The sequence below is a fragment of the Triturus cristatus genome, chromosome 6 (genome assembly GCF_964204655.1).
Source record: "Triturus cristatus chromosome 6, aTriCri1.1, whole genome shotgun sequence".
NCBI classification, from domain to species: domain Eukaryota; kingdom Metazoa; phylum Chordata; class Amphibia; order Caudata; family Salamandridae; genus Triturus; species Triturus cristatus.
Window position 1 is genome coordinate 1238118362 of NC_140589.1, and position 15945 is coordinate 1238134306.

The 15945-nt window shown below is 42.2% G+C and overlaps 1 protein-coding gene across 2 annotated transcripts in view; it reads right to left on the reverse strand.

Annotated features, from left to right (window-relative positions):
* The window catches only part of RGS7 (regulator of G protein signaling 7), a 1943194-nt gene that overhangs the window by 1212174 nt on the left and 715075 nt on the right, over positions 1 to 15945 (reverse strand). The gene's annotated exons all lie outside the window — the stretch shown is intronic.

Genomic DNA, 15945 nt, shown 5'->3' on the forward strand with positions numbered 1-15945 from the left:
GTAAAGTCTGCATTATGGAAAATGACTGAAATGCGGAAACATATTTGTTGGCAGTTTGCCAACAAACCTGAAGTAACTTATGCAATAGATGTGTGCTTTTTAGCCACTACCTTTGGCATTCATAAGCACAATTTTAGAGGGGACTAACACAATACTTCCTTTTTAGGTTCAGCTATTGACAACTTTAGCTGTTTGAACGACCTTATGTCATCAATTCTTCAAAAAAATCCAGAGAAAGAATGGGCTTTTAAACAGCCCTCTTAAGTCATTGGCCTTCATCTGTTTGCTATGTTTTGCCATTTAGAATTTTGTTTGTATGGTTACTTGGGGCACACTATTTTCTCTGTCTCTCTCTCTCTCTCTCTCTCAGACACACACACACAAAATAACATAGATATTATTATGGGTTCCGGTGCCCACACACAGCCACCCATACACGCACACACAGACTCTCACACACACATATACACACACACACAGTCTCCTATTACAAAAGACTTCCTCCATCCACGTTCCTACCGCTTAGCTAAGCCAATGCTTGTTTCATCATGTAACAAACAAGAAGCACTCAGTGCTTCATTGTTAACCCAACAATGTGATTTGAAAGTTGATTTCTGTTTTACAGAGTCCTTTTATTTTTCTCGTCTTTAAACAATCCACATTCATTTTGATAATCTGACAACTCTGGTGACTGTCAGAAAGTGATCAATATTTTAAGATTGGCCAACGGGTGCAATCATTACAGGTAGTCCCCAAACATTGCCTTTTAATAGTCTCTTAAAGGTTTTGTCCATCAATAACTTGTTAATGGCAGAGGCATCCTTAATGAAACTCTCCACACACATAACATCAATTTGATTGAATTGCATTTTTTGGTTTGGAAGACATAAATACAATTATTTTTGAGACACTGGCCCACAAAAAGATTTCTGCAATACCTTCAATACCTTCAATTTGTATGTTTTCATAAAAGCAATTGAAAATGTTTAATCTCAATTGCCCCCCATTTAGTGACCCCTAAAATGAAAAGAAGATGGTGATTTGGGGACACTTTTTATTTGAAATATCCCTCATTACAAAGGTGGCACATAATGCCACAAAAATCTTTTCCTATGTTATACTACACTAACTAGCACTTACACATCTCCCACTCATTCACATGGCAAACCACTCAATCTAATGTTGTTTCCATCCCTATCAGCACTTTCGGCCCAACCTTGAAGGGGGCATCCAGTGAATGATGTCACAATATCTTTCAAATCCCAGAAGATGTCATCAAACAAAGCAACAGTCCAGAATTGTCATAGTTGGAGACTGTTGGTGATGCAGGACTGGGTGAAGTGAACAGTGTTTTCCCTTCACTGGATGAAGCCTTTAATCCATCCCTTCCGAACAAGCCCTTTGTATAACCTTCACATAGACTTTTTCACCTCCTAATCAATGAATCAATCATTAGACATCAAATACAGGCAGACTCCATCTCAACCAACCTGAATACAATAACCTCTTCCGTTCATCCCGCAGCATCTCCTTTGATTATCACAAAACAACACTGTACAACGTTAGATGCCCATATCCTAACCACAACTAGTAACTCTTTGGCATTACTCATTTAGCCACACTCGTGATGCATGAAACCAGCATGTGATTTGAAATAAGCAATTGGAAAAAGCTCTGTGCTCCAGAGCACCTGAAAGAATGTAAACAGTCGTGCTTCATCCTCACCACCACCTTGGATAAAGCCAATGCTATTTATAGAGCATCATCTACACACAGACACACAAAAAATGCCAAAAATAAACCTCATTAAAATATTGACTCTAGGAACCTCATACCACAGATTACTTCATCCATTCTCATGGCCAAGGATTTGCCAATTAATTACACTAAAAAATCACATCACACCCATACTTTCCACACTACACACTGGACCGCCACCACCACCCTCCTTCTTCCCCTCAACTCTGTCAAACAATCAGATTTTCGTCCTTCATGTTCCTCTTCCCAACCTATCTTACAGAGCTTCTTTCATTCTTGACAACATTATGAGATTTCTCAAACTCATCTGAAGTCACTACTGCTTCAGTAGCTTCTCTTATTATCTGTATTACAAGTTGAAAGCAAATTTCCCTAATTTTCTTCGTGCAATGTGGGGCTAGCAAAAATCTTTTTGCCAAAATAATTTAGTAACTGTTTTAGCCAAAATTGTCAAATAATTCCTTGCAAATATTACTCCACAACAATTTAGGAAGTGGAATTTAAGGTATGCAAATATAATTGTAGCTAGGATTATAACTCAGCAACATGTCTGTGTTCCATTGTCCAGTGATACAAAAAAATAAATTGGGCAAATAATAAAAGAGCACCCCTTATCTGCCCACGAGCGCCAGGGTAAACATAGTATAATACAACAATTGTCATGTGCAAATCAATCATAGCTGCAAAACCCCTTGAAAATCCGAGTTATTCATTCAATTCTTGTTGAGTAATATCAAGTTACTACATGATACATTTCTCTTTGTAGATCCTTAATATATTTCTCAAGATTTTCGCGAACTATGTACAGTGTAAAGCCATTGCAGAGGCCACAGTGCTCATGTGAAAAAGGCTTTTGTAGCCAAAACGCCTCTGACGCTGTAACAAGTGTTTCTCCCATGCCAATTAAATAACTCACGGAGTGCCATTCTATAATCAATTTGTTACGGAAGTTGTTTTGTGTGTGTGTGTGTGTGTGTGTGTATATATATATATATATTATTTATTTTTCTTCACTGAAAAAAACATAGGTTTCAGGGACGTTATGGTTAGTTGGACATTTCACTCGTACAAAACCAGAGAAATTCCGCCGTTATAGTTAGTTCAGCTAACTATAACTCACACCCCCACAATGCACTGCTGATAACGTCACATATTACATCATTCATGACATGGTCAGTGACATCACTGATGACATCTCAAATGACATCACTGATGCCTACTAAATCCTCCATCCAGACACTTATACACCCACTCATTCTTCAATACACCTTGGCATATATATAATACATATTTAAACTTTGAAGAAACTCACAGTCACTGGATGATGTCATCAGTGATGTCATCAATTTTACAGCAGTTCGGCTGTAGCTTTGTCTAAAGTTTCCTATAGAAAATAACGGGGAAAAAGTGTTTTGGGACCCCCCTTTTTCTCAGCCCCCGCTTGACGAATCACCCCAAAACTTTCAAAATAGGAGCTGACCGGAGCGGGTCACTAGTTTTGAAAATGTCACAAAGATTCGTCAACCGGAGCCAAAGTTATTGGGAAAACAAAAAAAATGTTTCCTATGGAAACTAGGTCCTAACTATAACTACCTACTGCAGACCGCCAGTAGGTAATGTATATACATTTACAATGGACCTCATTTACGAGGCCCATAACAGCACTTTTGCGCTGCCCGAGCGTCAGTTTTTTTACGCTCCGGTGGCGTAATGTGCCACAGCATATTTACAAGGACATGCAATGCCACTGTACTTGGCTTTTCCTGGCCTTGCAAATATGGGCCCCTTTCACGCAGAACACTGCATGAAAGGGACGTTCCATGGGTGTTGCTGTGGGTGTTCCCACGCAACACCCATGGAATATGAAGCATTCGTAGATGTAGGAGGAATCATAAGCCTAGGAATGCATCTGATTCTAATGTCACCTCAGGGGTGGTGCTAGGGAAGCGCAACGAAGAGAAATATCCTTATTTCCACTCGTTTTTTGTCATTCTATGTGTGCCTCATTCTGCAGCACACATAGAAAGAGGAAAACACCTCTCATGATTGTTTTTGTGCAGGAAGGGACACCTTCCTACCCAAAAACAATCATCCCTACAATGCAAACACCCTTGCACCATAGTGCATGGGTGCCTGCATTGGCACATGGCAGCCCACTGTGATCCTGCGCAGGGAAAAAGGACATGAATGCGCTTAATCTCATAGAAATGGCACATTCCTGCCCTTTTCTTTTGACGCAGGGTAGCACAGCAAGATTCCTTGAGGCGCTGCCCTGTGCCAAAACCTCGTAAATGAGGAAAAAAAAATATGTAAACAAAGACACTGTGGACACCTCCCAGTTGGAAATGTATTCTCTATAGTCGGAGAGGGGGTTAGCATCTATTTGTATTCAATATTTCCCTGTGTATTTTTATTGTCCTTCATCCATAGTAGACAAAGTCATCAGATTCGAATGGATTAATGTGACTCTTCAAAATTCTGACTGGACCGTGGAAAACAATTGTTATTGTTCTGCTGTGTACGTTATTTTGTCTTTCAATGGTTAGAAAAAATATTTCAATTTTGAAGTATTTTAAATATTTGCAGATTCTGATTCTCATGACTCAGTAACTGTAATTTGCATCACGTGATACGTATGCATTCCTAGGCTTATGATTCCTCCTACATCTAGGAATGCTTCATATTCCATGGGTGTTGCATGGGAACACCCACAGCAACACCCATGGAACGTCCCTTTCATGCAGTGTTCTGCATGAAAGGGGCCCATATTTACAAGGCCAGGAAAAGCCAAGTACAGTGGCATTGCATGTCCTTGTAAATATGCTGTGGCACATTACGCCACCGGAGCGTCAAAAAACTAACGCTCGGGCAGCGCAAAAGTGCTGTTATGGGCCTCGTAAATGAGGTCCATTGTAAATGTATATATATTACCTACTGGCGGTCGGCAGTAGGTAGTTATAGTTAGGATCTAGTTTGCACATCTAAGTGAGACATAGGTGCTGAAAATATTTTGGATTTATACCCCTTAACTACATTGAAGAATCATTAGTAACAGGTAATGCAAACTTGTTTTCAGAAATGGTGATTAGTTATTATGATTTGCACTATTTCTTTGAGACACGATTGTCAAGCGTTGAAAAGATGGCTTATTTGTACTTCTATATATCTGTATATGTGTGTACACATTTATTCCAAATATTCTGATTGAGAGGAAAAATGTCTCAATCAACCCAAGAAGATAACGGGGTATACATTGTTCGCTTTAATACATTTCTAGGCATACCCCTAAGGATTTTTGTGTTTCCCCTAATATGAGTAATGCTGAGGAAAATCGAAGATGTATGTGACTTACAGATGTTTTTTATTTATTTAAAAAATTATCGTCACAGTGCCTCCATTGAATTTTTCTATAGAACTTATTTCAAGGTGCAATATAAAAAGGCATCAGTACATTCACGGGAGTGTGAAGAGCGAGACACCAAACAGAGGGGATAATTTACAAGAGGCTTGAGCCACCAGAGAGTCCCTTTTTTTGACTGTCCAGTGGAGCAGACCTCTCAGTCATATTTATGAAGTGTGGTTTTGCATTGCTTCATAGATATAGCTTAAGTTAAAGCAAAGCGCATGGGGAAAAGACGTAAACCCACAGTATTTAATAAATGCCGTGCTTTCCTGGCTTTTCACATTGGTGTAGGGCAGCACAGCAGAAGACTTGCGAAACTGCCCTATGACAATTCGTCGTAAATGAGGCCCTAGATTCTTTAAAAAGTAGTCATTACGTTTTGGTGTAGGATTGCAAAGGAATGTCTTTCAAAATTCTACTATCTTACGCCCAATCTCTTGAAAGTGAGGCATAAACAGATGACAGTTCTGACAGATTTGTGATATTGGGATAGTTGTACTTAGGGTTTTTGTAATCACAAAGCATATGCTGCGCAAATTGACAAAGTTATTCCGAATGTCAACATTGTGAATTCTTACTAACTGTAATTAAAAGCAGGTGGTAAAAGGGTAGCCATCTTTACTTGTGACTTTCAAGGAAACATTGAGAGATGAATTTCACTGGGCGAGTGGTAACTGCACGCATTAGAGAGAGAAGGCAGCAATCTCAATCTCTCCCCTAAGGATCCTTTCACATTAAGTCATATCCTGTTTCATTTTACAGCCTCAGTCCATCTATGGGAGAATGTGAATGTAGGGATAAAGATCTGCTGTCTCTTGTAGTCTTGGATCCCTGTACTTGAAGATTTTTCAAAGAAATCCTTCCTTGCATATATTAACAAGCATTTGCAATGCAATAGGTCTCGTATTTGCGAGAGTTCGCGCTATTGGCATTGTAAATGACAATGCCTTTTATTCATGTGTATTTAAAATCTGCAAGCGTGTGTAAATAAGCAGTTTATATTTATAGTCCTTGCTTACTAGAAGCAAGGCTGGCAGTAAAAGAGGCTCAGTTACTGCCAGCTTTGCTTTTTGTAAGCAACAACTATACCTACAAAGTGCGTGTTTACGCACCGCTTGCAGGTTATCAAAACACATAGATAAAAGGTATTGTCATTTACAATGCCTGTAGCTCAAACCTTCGCAAATGCAGGCCTCTGTGTCCCAGGGAGGGGGGGGGCAGTTCTGCGGGGTGACAATCAGAGAGCCGTGATGGGGCACGGGCTGAGCCTCTCCGGAGGAAGGACGTCCAGGGGAGACCTTAACAAGAAACCGCCAGGGGCACAGGTAGAGAAACCAGGGGGACAGGGAGAGAACAGAGGAGTAGAGGGCGGGGAGGGGGAGAGCGGTGAGAAGAGGGGAGTGCGGATAACTCGGGAGAAAGAGGATAGGACAGAGATAAGGGACAGAGAGAAGAAGAGAACGGAAAACGGAGAAAATAGATAAAGGGAAGAAAGAAAACAGTGAGACAGAAAGTAGAGTGAAAAGAGTGAGGCATGGTAAAGGAGGAGAAATGGGGGAATCGAGACAGAAAGAAGAGATGCCAAGGCAGAGGGAAGGGGGAGAGAAAGATGTGAAACGGGGGGTGAGGGAGAGACAAATGGAAGAGAGACTGCAGCAGAAAAGATGGAAAAGAAGAGAGAGGTGGAGCTATGGAGGCCGTGGCACACCGGGAGGGATATAAGTTCCTGCATTCAATAACAAGCACAAGAGCCAGAGCATGCATGTGAGTCTCCTCCAGCACTAGAAGAGCAAGGGCAGGTGTAAGAACAAGTGCGTGTACAGGGGAAAGCACAGGAGACAGAGCAAGAATTGAAGGAGAAAGAGATTGAACCAGAGAAAATAAATCACAAAAACTAGAGTACGCACCAAAACACGCACAAAATGCTCCTAGCATGCCTCCACGCTGGAAAGTGAAAGCGTGCCATGCGCGTGCTGTGTTGAAACGGCGCGTGCAAAGTGAAAGCGCGCCTGGCACGCCTCCACGCTGGAAAGTGAAAGCACGCCATGCGCGCGCTGTGTTGAAATGCCGCGTGCAAAGTGAGAGCTTGCTAGGAGCACGCTGTGTTGAAACGCCACGTGCACATCACCTGTCTGTACGCTGTCCATACGTGTGCACATCTCCTGTCTCCCTTCCGGACACAAATCGACAATAGATCTCGCCAAGGCGAGCAACGCATGTGCTGCGTCGATAGGCGAGACCTAAAAAAGTAGCATTTCTATTAATCTTTGTGAAGGGCTTTTTGTTCATTGCTAGATTAGCATATCCGACACAACACAAACAAATGGCTATGGAATTTCACAACAGAAGAAGGGACAAAGGGATGGTAGTGACAATACACTTATAATCTTGATTTTAAAGTCAGTCAATAATATGGAATGTTGTCCCTTCTTCCTATGGAATACTCATGTTTGCATAAATCAAGAGTTGACGAACATTTAAGCTATATTGGCTTAAGGGACAGGAAACTTCCTGCTTGGTATTGACCAGGAGACAGGCCGTAGGGGTTGAGAGGTAAAGTTGAAGCTCCTAAATCTCCTCATCAATACTTGCATGGCAATGACCCCGCTATCGGCGCATGTTGTTTTGAAACAGTCACTTCCGGAGCTCCTGCCTCAGGCTGGTGGTTGTTTACAGTTGTAAAAAAAACTCAGGAGCGGCACCGGATTCTCTGTCGCTGCAGAGTTTTGATGATGTCAGTCACAAAGGGGAGAAGCAGGAGTTATGTTGTTGTCTAGGGAATGGTCTGTTTCCAAAGTATGGGATTGGCTGGGTTGTCAGGTGGATTTCTCCTCTGTTGTGCACAGTAAACCACGTCCACTACTCAGTTGTAGCAACTCCAAACACACTACTAACTCCCTCCCACACCCCCCCTATTAAAACCCATACTAGATGCTTACTGGGAAGATGAAGGGGCTGGTCTTGGTGTCTGGCATCATCCACTGTGGCTAAGAAAAGTAGTACAGCTGTCTCTCAGACACAGAACATCCTTGAACACAAACACTGTTAGCAGAGAGTAGAAATAGGATCTGAACACCTATCAGCTCCCTAGAAAAGTAATTTACTTGTTCAGGGAGAACAGCCCAGTGCCACTCTTGAGCAATTGTAATGCACAAGTCCAATAATGCTGGTGTGCCAATTAACAAACAACATTAAACTTTTTTGTCATCAATAATGAAAGATTAGACTACGATACTGTGCTCCAAAAGACAGGAGACGAAAACTGTAATTGAACGGTTTGCCTAACAAAAAAATGATATTCTGAAACAGCAATAAATTGATCCTAAGCGATAAAGCGACCTGTAAATACAGCTGATGAGGCTTACATTATTGTATGACTATGTACCATACAACAAAAGTTTTAACTGAAGGATCAGATCTGGATCACATGTAATTTTCATCCAGGGAAAGATTATGCCAAGGAACATCAACCTATGATTTCCCCTCACATTCTGACTTAGCCCTTTGAAGCAGACATTTCAAACATTTGTCCTGGTGAGCTGGAATAATGTAATATTTCCAGAATAAATATCTTGGACATATTTAAATGCAATGAACTGGATTCACAAAGCTATATCCAAGTTTCAGTTGCAAGTTCAAATAGCCTTTTTATAGGTGCACAATCATTTTTTACTATAAAAAAACACATGGGTTGGAAGGATGCATGGCAAAGTAATACTCCCAAAATCAATGGAGATTTAGGAAAGCGGTTCCCCTCAAGAAAAAGAGTTGAAAACGCATTTGTATGATTTAACTGTTTTTGCAAGAGCAGACAAAAACAATGTGGGCCAGAATCACAAAGGTAAATTCAATTGTAAATGTAAGTGTATTGTTTATAACCAAACTTTACTTTTTTACGCCTGCCAGGAATTCACAAAGGGCGAAAAATGGTTTTACAACGGCAGACATCTCTGCTGTGAGTGCAGAGAAATCCACACTTGTAAAGGGGCTTTACGACGTTTTGTTGATCCTAAAAGTCTAGAAAATACCTGCAAGAATGAACTTTTGATAGTATTCCCAAACTCTTATCCGATACAGTTCCACCCTGGAAATGGCTGGAAATTTGCTCCAGACAAGGTCTGAAGTAACTCCCCTTTAACGACTAAAAGGGGGAAGGATCACCTACAAATTTGATAGAAAATTGAAAAGGTGTGCATTGCGTGGAGGCTTCAGTACTCGCAGCCGCCTTCTCTGGCTTGGAGAACGCTTGATGGGGAATAGCATTCAATAGGAATGGCCACCTGGCAATTGAATTAGGGTGCCTGGAAACCAGCAACTGAGGCAGCTTTCCTGGGGTACTAATGGAAATATTAATGATTACTGAAACTTTGTAAGTCTTCAGCAAAGCATAGATGTAAATCTAGAGGTGCAAATGTACTACTTTTTTTAATGACGAATTTAACGAAGTGGAAGTGCACACTGCCGAGGGTCTCAACATAGGATAACACTTGTCTGGTGCTAGGGACATTATTCATGGCAATGCAAGAACAAATGTCAATGACACAATATATCACACTCAAGGTGATCATTTCAAGTTTGGCACAGAGGGAGACATCATAAATTAACTGTCTTTCCACCTGCAAACTCAAGGCTACCACTGAAGAAGCACTGGGTGTCTGTCGGCGAAGGCTTCGATGACACCGATTGTGGAAACCCTTGTTCTGCCTGATCATCGATCATTTGACCTAGATCTAGAGATGGTAATCCACCATTTAGAAGGGATCAATCATCATTAGATTCACCATCCCGGGCAGTAAAATCACTCAATGGCCTCTACATCCGGTGAGAAAACACCCTGCACCTCATGGCTATTCGCGTTTTGGTGGTTTTTAGCAGCAAACCCACTCTTGTGGAAAACAAAGCAACAAATATGGCACCCGCTTGGCAACATTTACAGCCTTTATTGCAATTGCTGCACCAACTGAAGCAGCGAAAGAAGGCAGGGTCTCTAAATAAGGTAGGCAGTCCTCTGTCAGAGTAGGAAAGGCCATTACATCGGCTGACCTGGCTTGCTTGGCCAACCGTCAGGCTCTAAATGAGCCCGTCAGTGATTTTCCTGACTGTGAAAGATGGCTGATTTGCAGATTATCCATTTAGTCTCAATAAAATGGCTATACAATATATCATGAGTCATTTATTTTTGGGCAACAGATAGATTCACATTATTGTAAAGGAGAAAACTGTGTCCAATAAGTAACATAGATCTTTAGATGGCCAGATTCCGGATTCTGGGTTGAGAGTGCGCTTTCAAATAAACAATGCTTAATATTCTGCTCGGATGCAGTGACTTTACCTTGTACAGACTGTTGAAAGGATTGAAATACAGGTACTTGGCTTGACCTGGATATGGTATCAATTTATCTGAAAGGCTTACAGTGTTAGCCAGTAAAAAACATTGGGCCTGATTCAAAAGTGAAATTTGCTCATAAACGTACATTTACACATAATTTAACTGTTTTGATATCTGCCACGAATCCATAAAAGACACACCTGGTGAGTATAAATGGTGTTATGAGTGAGGTCATCTCTGACACAAATGTGGAACAATGCATCCCCTTCTCACCTTGGAAATGGTTGTAGATTTACTCCAGACAATAGCTGGACTAACACCCCATCAAGGATGGGAAGGAGAACAAATCGCCCTCACATTTGAAGGTGGTGAAAGGGAGGTGTTTTTACAACCAGGAAAAATGTTTTCCTCTCATAAGGAAAAAGTCAGTATATGGACAGGCAGACCCATTCCCTTATGTAGACTTTGAACTATGGAGATTTCTACACAAGGTGAATAGAGCCTAGCAGGAAGTGTTGTCTGGCATTCTCAGTAGTGGTGAAGGCACTCCAGGCACACTATGAGAATACTGGGGTAGGCCAACAAGTAGTAAATCTGCAAACAAAAGTAAATCTGCTGGTGCATATTTGCTACTTTTTTCATAAGTCTGGTCATGTATATTTGCTCATGTGAAAATGGAATTCACAAATCTGGCTTCAGGAGTATCTCTGGAAATCTGTTACTTTTGTTGCTGTCCAGGAGTAACTTAGAAAAGTTTGTGAATCCCTAAAAATCTGAATGCTGTACCTGTGAGAGGTTCTAAACTTGCAAGTGCATATTTCTGATTATTTAGTACCCTCGTTCAGCCAATTTGACTGGCATACGCATCTAAGGATTGCTTATGTGCAGGAAGATAACCCTTCATAGGGCCCCTTGCAACATAGTGTGAGGGTACCTGCTTTGGCACTGGACAGCACACAGTGCGCCAGTGCTATAAGAGAGCACGTGTCATATCTTAGTAGATATAGTGCAGTTCTGCTCTCTCCCTTCCACACAGCACAGCAACCTTTCTTGCTGCACAGCTTTGCGTGAAACCTTGGTAAATATGCCCCTAAATGTTGATATACTTGTCCTTAAAACATGCATAATGTTTTATATGATCATCATGATTCTGACTTCGCTGCACCTCTTATTTAAGAATGTTTTATCTGGTATTTGCACAGTGCTGCTATAGTAATTATTACAATAAGGGTTGCCAAATTAAAGTGCTTGTATAAATGAGATGATATACTAAAAAAGGTATGTTTTCTTTAAATAGTCCTGTCATTCATTCTAGATCATATTGAGATCTGTGGGATATTGGGACTTCCACTGACGACAGCAGAAAGGCTGAGGGCCAATAATGGCTGATAAAGACCTTCTGCTCCAACATTTCAATGTTTGTATTTCTCTTTTTCACTGTTTAATTTAAAACAAGGTGCCCTTACTGGGAGGAAAGTTCCAATAACATCACAGCTTGTGGGTCTGGGGCTACACCTATCATTAAAGTCCTCTCCCTCATTATAGGCAGCTACCTGCGGCTCAGGCCTACAAATTCAGTAGATGATGATTAACAACTGGTATAGTCCTCGATATAGAGCAATAATGTTACATCAGAACATTAGAATATAGGACATTAGAAAAAAAGAGAATAGAGAGCCTGGGGACTATTAATGGCTGGTGCAAAGCGTCTTCCCCAGAGGCAAGGCCAGCAAGCCAGTGGCGCCAATGTGAGTCCAAAGGGCTCTGATCTTGACACCGTTTGCAGCCATTCAGAGAGGCCCTCCAGATATTCTCCCCATGCATATCCAGGGGTCTAAAAACTTGCTCGCCCTAGAACGTTGATAGTGATGAGTTGAGTCTTCTGTGCACTTACACAACCCACTTGCGCCAGTGGAGATGGAGGCCAAGTGTGGAGCCGCCATCTTGTATTGCTATCAGCTGCAACCCAGTTAGTCAGGGAAGGAGAGCCTTAATACGAGTGCACAGGAACTGCAGAGAGAACTTTGGTTAGAGAGACCAAAACCAACTCCCAGCAATGAAGAGGTGCTCGGCTATGGGGAAAAAATGGATGAAGGCCCCGCGGCCACCATTTAGATTTACATAGAGGCAAAACACGGCCAGTTCAGGCTGTGGCTGAGGACCGGAAGGATACAGCTGCACACAGTGTGGGGCAGTAGAAACCCCACCATCTTTCATCCAGAACTTGGACTGCTATAGTGCGAAACTGGAGGCCCCACAGAGAGGGCCAAAAGCCCCCTGGACTTGGTGTCTGATACTGCCCTCCATCTTGCTTCTTACTTCTCAGGAGGGAAGATTCTGGAACAACAAGTGGGGGTGGGGGGGGCTTAGCCTTGCTGACTGGCTAACAGCGTGTAAACACTTGGAGGGTAATTGTTGCTGTCTGAAGATGCTGTGTTTGACGCTCCTACACTCACGTGCAATGGGGCTGAAAAACAGGGACATAAATGTGCATAGATGGACCACGAGGCATGGGGAAACAATCCCACACACATCAAGAGTGACCATGACATAGCTTGGCCAGGACAACCGTGACACAACAACCAATATAGCACAACAATTTCTTTAACCCCTTCAGTGCCCGCCCCTTTCCCCGCCCTGTGCCGGCCGTTTCATTAGCGGGCGGGGTTTATGACGAGCTGGACTCGTCATGGGCACAGCGCAACCGCGGCCCATGACGAGTCCAGCTCGTCATGGGCACCGAAGAGGTTAAGAAGTCCTACAGGAAATCAAGGGGGAAGGGACACAAATCAGGAACAACCTAAAAGAATATCTTAAGTAGATAAAGATGTTCCAGATCTGGGCAGAAGAGTCGATGACTAGAAGGCACAGTCAATGACCGAGTAGATGAATAGAATCACACTGAAATTCCTCTGGTGATGCTGCCTTATTGAATCTCTCACTGGAAGCTTCCAGTGTCCAAGAGACTGCATGGCTGTTGCATCTATCACCACAATCGTGTGACAGTAAAGCTGTCTCAGCTCACAGACGGGAAGATAGGGCTCAAGAGGATTGTGCTGGGCCCCAGTGCAGCAGCCAGTGCAAGAGACATATGACTACTGATTTACAAATCTCGCATGCACGCATTTAGGACATTTTTCTCAGATTCATCATTTGCACCAGCACAAAATAAGAATGGTTGCTTTGTGACTATTATCCAGTTTATTCATTCATCCACAGCCAATGCTAGGGGCTCTCACTTTAAATTACCGCCTGACAAGCGCCTCTTATTCTCCACATGTCTATTCTTTCTTCCTTGATGCGAGGGCCGCTTCCAATCCATTCCAGAAATTACTTTTACTCCAAAGATGTGGGCGACATTGTCCTTTGCATAGTGCAAAGTCATCAGTTTCTTTGCATAAGGAATTCAATGCCTACCAGGGAACCTTCTATTATTACTGAGAGTCCTTGAGGTCTGGTGTATGGGATTGTTTTGCACACGCGTCCATTGCTCCAGGTGCTGCAAAAGATTCCATTGTGGTGCAATACAAATTATTACATTGTGCATTCCTCTTATTCAATTGCTTAGTCCTTTTAAATACACCTCTTCTGAGAGTCATGTGTGCACTCCAATTGTAACACTCAGTGATGACGTACCATACGCAGCCCAGACGCTTTCTGTGAACGTCCCATGACGACCCTCATCATGTGACACTCTGCACGTATCTGTAGGCAGGCAGGCAAGGATGCTGTTTGTCAAGTTATTACGAGATGCAACCACAATCAACGGGCTGTTAAACGTTTCAAATGCATCTACATTGCACCTGCAAATAGCAGTTATCCGGTGTTCGGTGACTCGCTCAAATCTTTAAAACGAATTCCAGTTGTCCAACAGAAGACATATCCCAAATTCAAGCCAGAGAAATAAATCCTAAATAAGGTGACACAATTAGCAATATTATAGACAGTGCTCGAAACCGAAATATAAACATGCAGGAACTCTTTATCCCAGAGTATCTATTTACTAATTAGAAGACAGGTAATCTCCAATACAAACTATATGTCCTCTGCTGGGAATTGCAGGAAGGCTCCATTTAAAATTAAAGAGGTGTAGGTACTTAGGGGCAGATTTATGTTCCCTGGCGCATCCCTGCAAATCAGCAGGGATGCGCCAGGGAAGATGCGTCACGCAAGTTTGCCCTTGCACCACCGCAGATGCGCCGCATTTACAATGCGGTGCATCATGGCGCAAGGACAAGCAGATGCGTGACGCATCTGCCGTTGTAATGTTGGCGCAGTGCTGAAGTTGTGTCGCAAGCGCGATGCAACTCCAGCACTGTTCCAACCTGCCCTATCCCTAACATGGTGCGTCCCACCTTACGCCTGCTTGAAGCAGGCGTAAGGATTTGACGCACCAGCGTCGGAAAAGTGACTGCATGAAATCTTGTGGATTTCACTGCGTCACTTTTCCGAGGCAATCCTGCGCCGGAACACCCCCCCTGCGGAGGAACGCCCACATGAAACCTGACATAGGTTTCATGTGGCGCAGGGCTTTACAACGTGACGCATCTCCCTAGATGCGTCACGTTGTAAATGGGGCGCAACGTGGTGCATGGTTTACGCCGCCGCTGTGTCACAAAAGTGACGCAACAGCGGCGCAAAAGTGGCGCAAGGGCATTGTAAATATGCCCCTTAGTACCTGAAAGTACTGGACCATTTAAAGCACTGATTATAGACAAATATATTGAGCCCAAAATCTCTTAGGTGTAGAGTTCACATCCGTGCAAGGTCTTAGTTAAAGAGTTTTTGGGAGTGACAAATACCCATCATACACAATTGCATATATGCATATTGTGCGCCAGAAATTATGCAAATACATCTTTTGTATTTGAATACTTTGTAGGCTTATGCCTATTTTCTTACGACTATTGTAGACGCTGAATATAGACTAAGCAGACACTGTGTTCCACTATAATATTGAAGTTGAATATAAATTGACTACCAATAGATCGTCAGGATACGAGGAGGTGGGGTGAAATATAGTATATCTATACTTCCCCATATATCCTCTCCTTGATGATATGTTGATATTGTGTGGAGTCAATATATGTACTAGACAATATTATTGACCAGGATATTGTGACTTCTCCAATGAGTAGCTCTCCAGCTCCCTGGAAGTAGCTCTCCTGTGTGCACCACAGCATACTAAAGTAGAAACTTTTGTTGGGTTGAATTAACAAAAGTATCCCACAATTAAAAGGTGTGTCTTTGTAATGAAAATGTGTGTGTTTTCAGAACTCATAAGCGGGTGTTTGGGGTAAAATGAATTTCTAAAATATATGTAAAGCTTATATTTGAATGACAAATCAAGTAATATTACAAATATTACCCTCGTAACTTGTGCATTGCAAGTATTACTGGCCAGTATTGACCATGTACAGCAATTTCACATTGAAAAAAACGTTTTATATTCGTG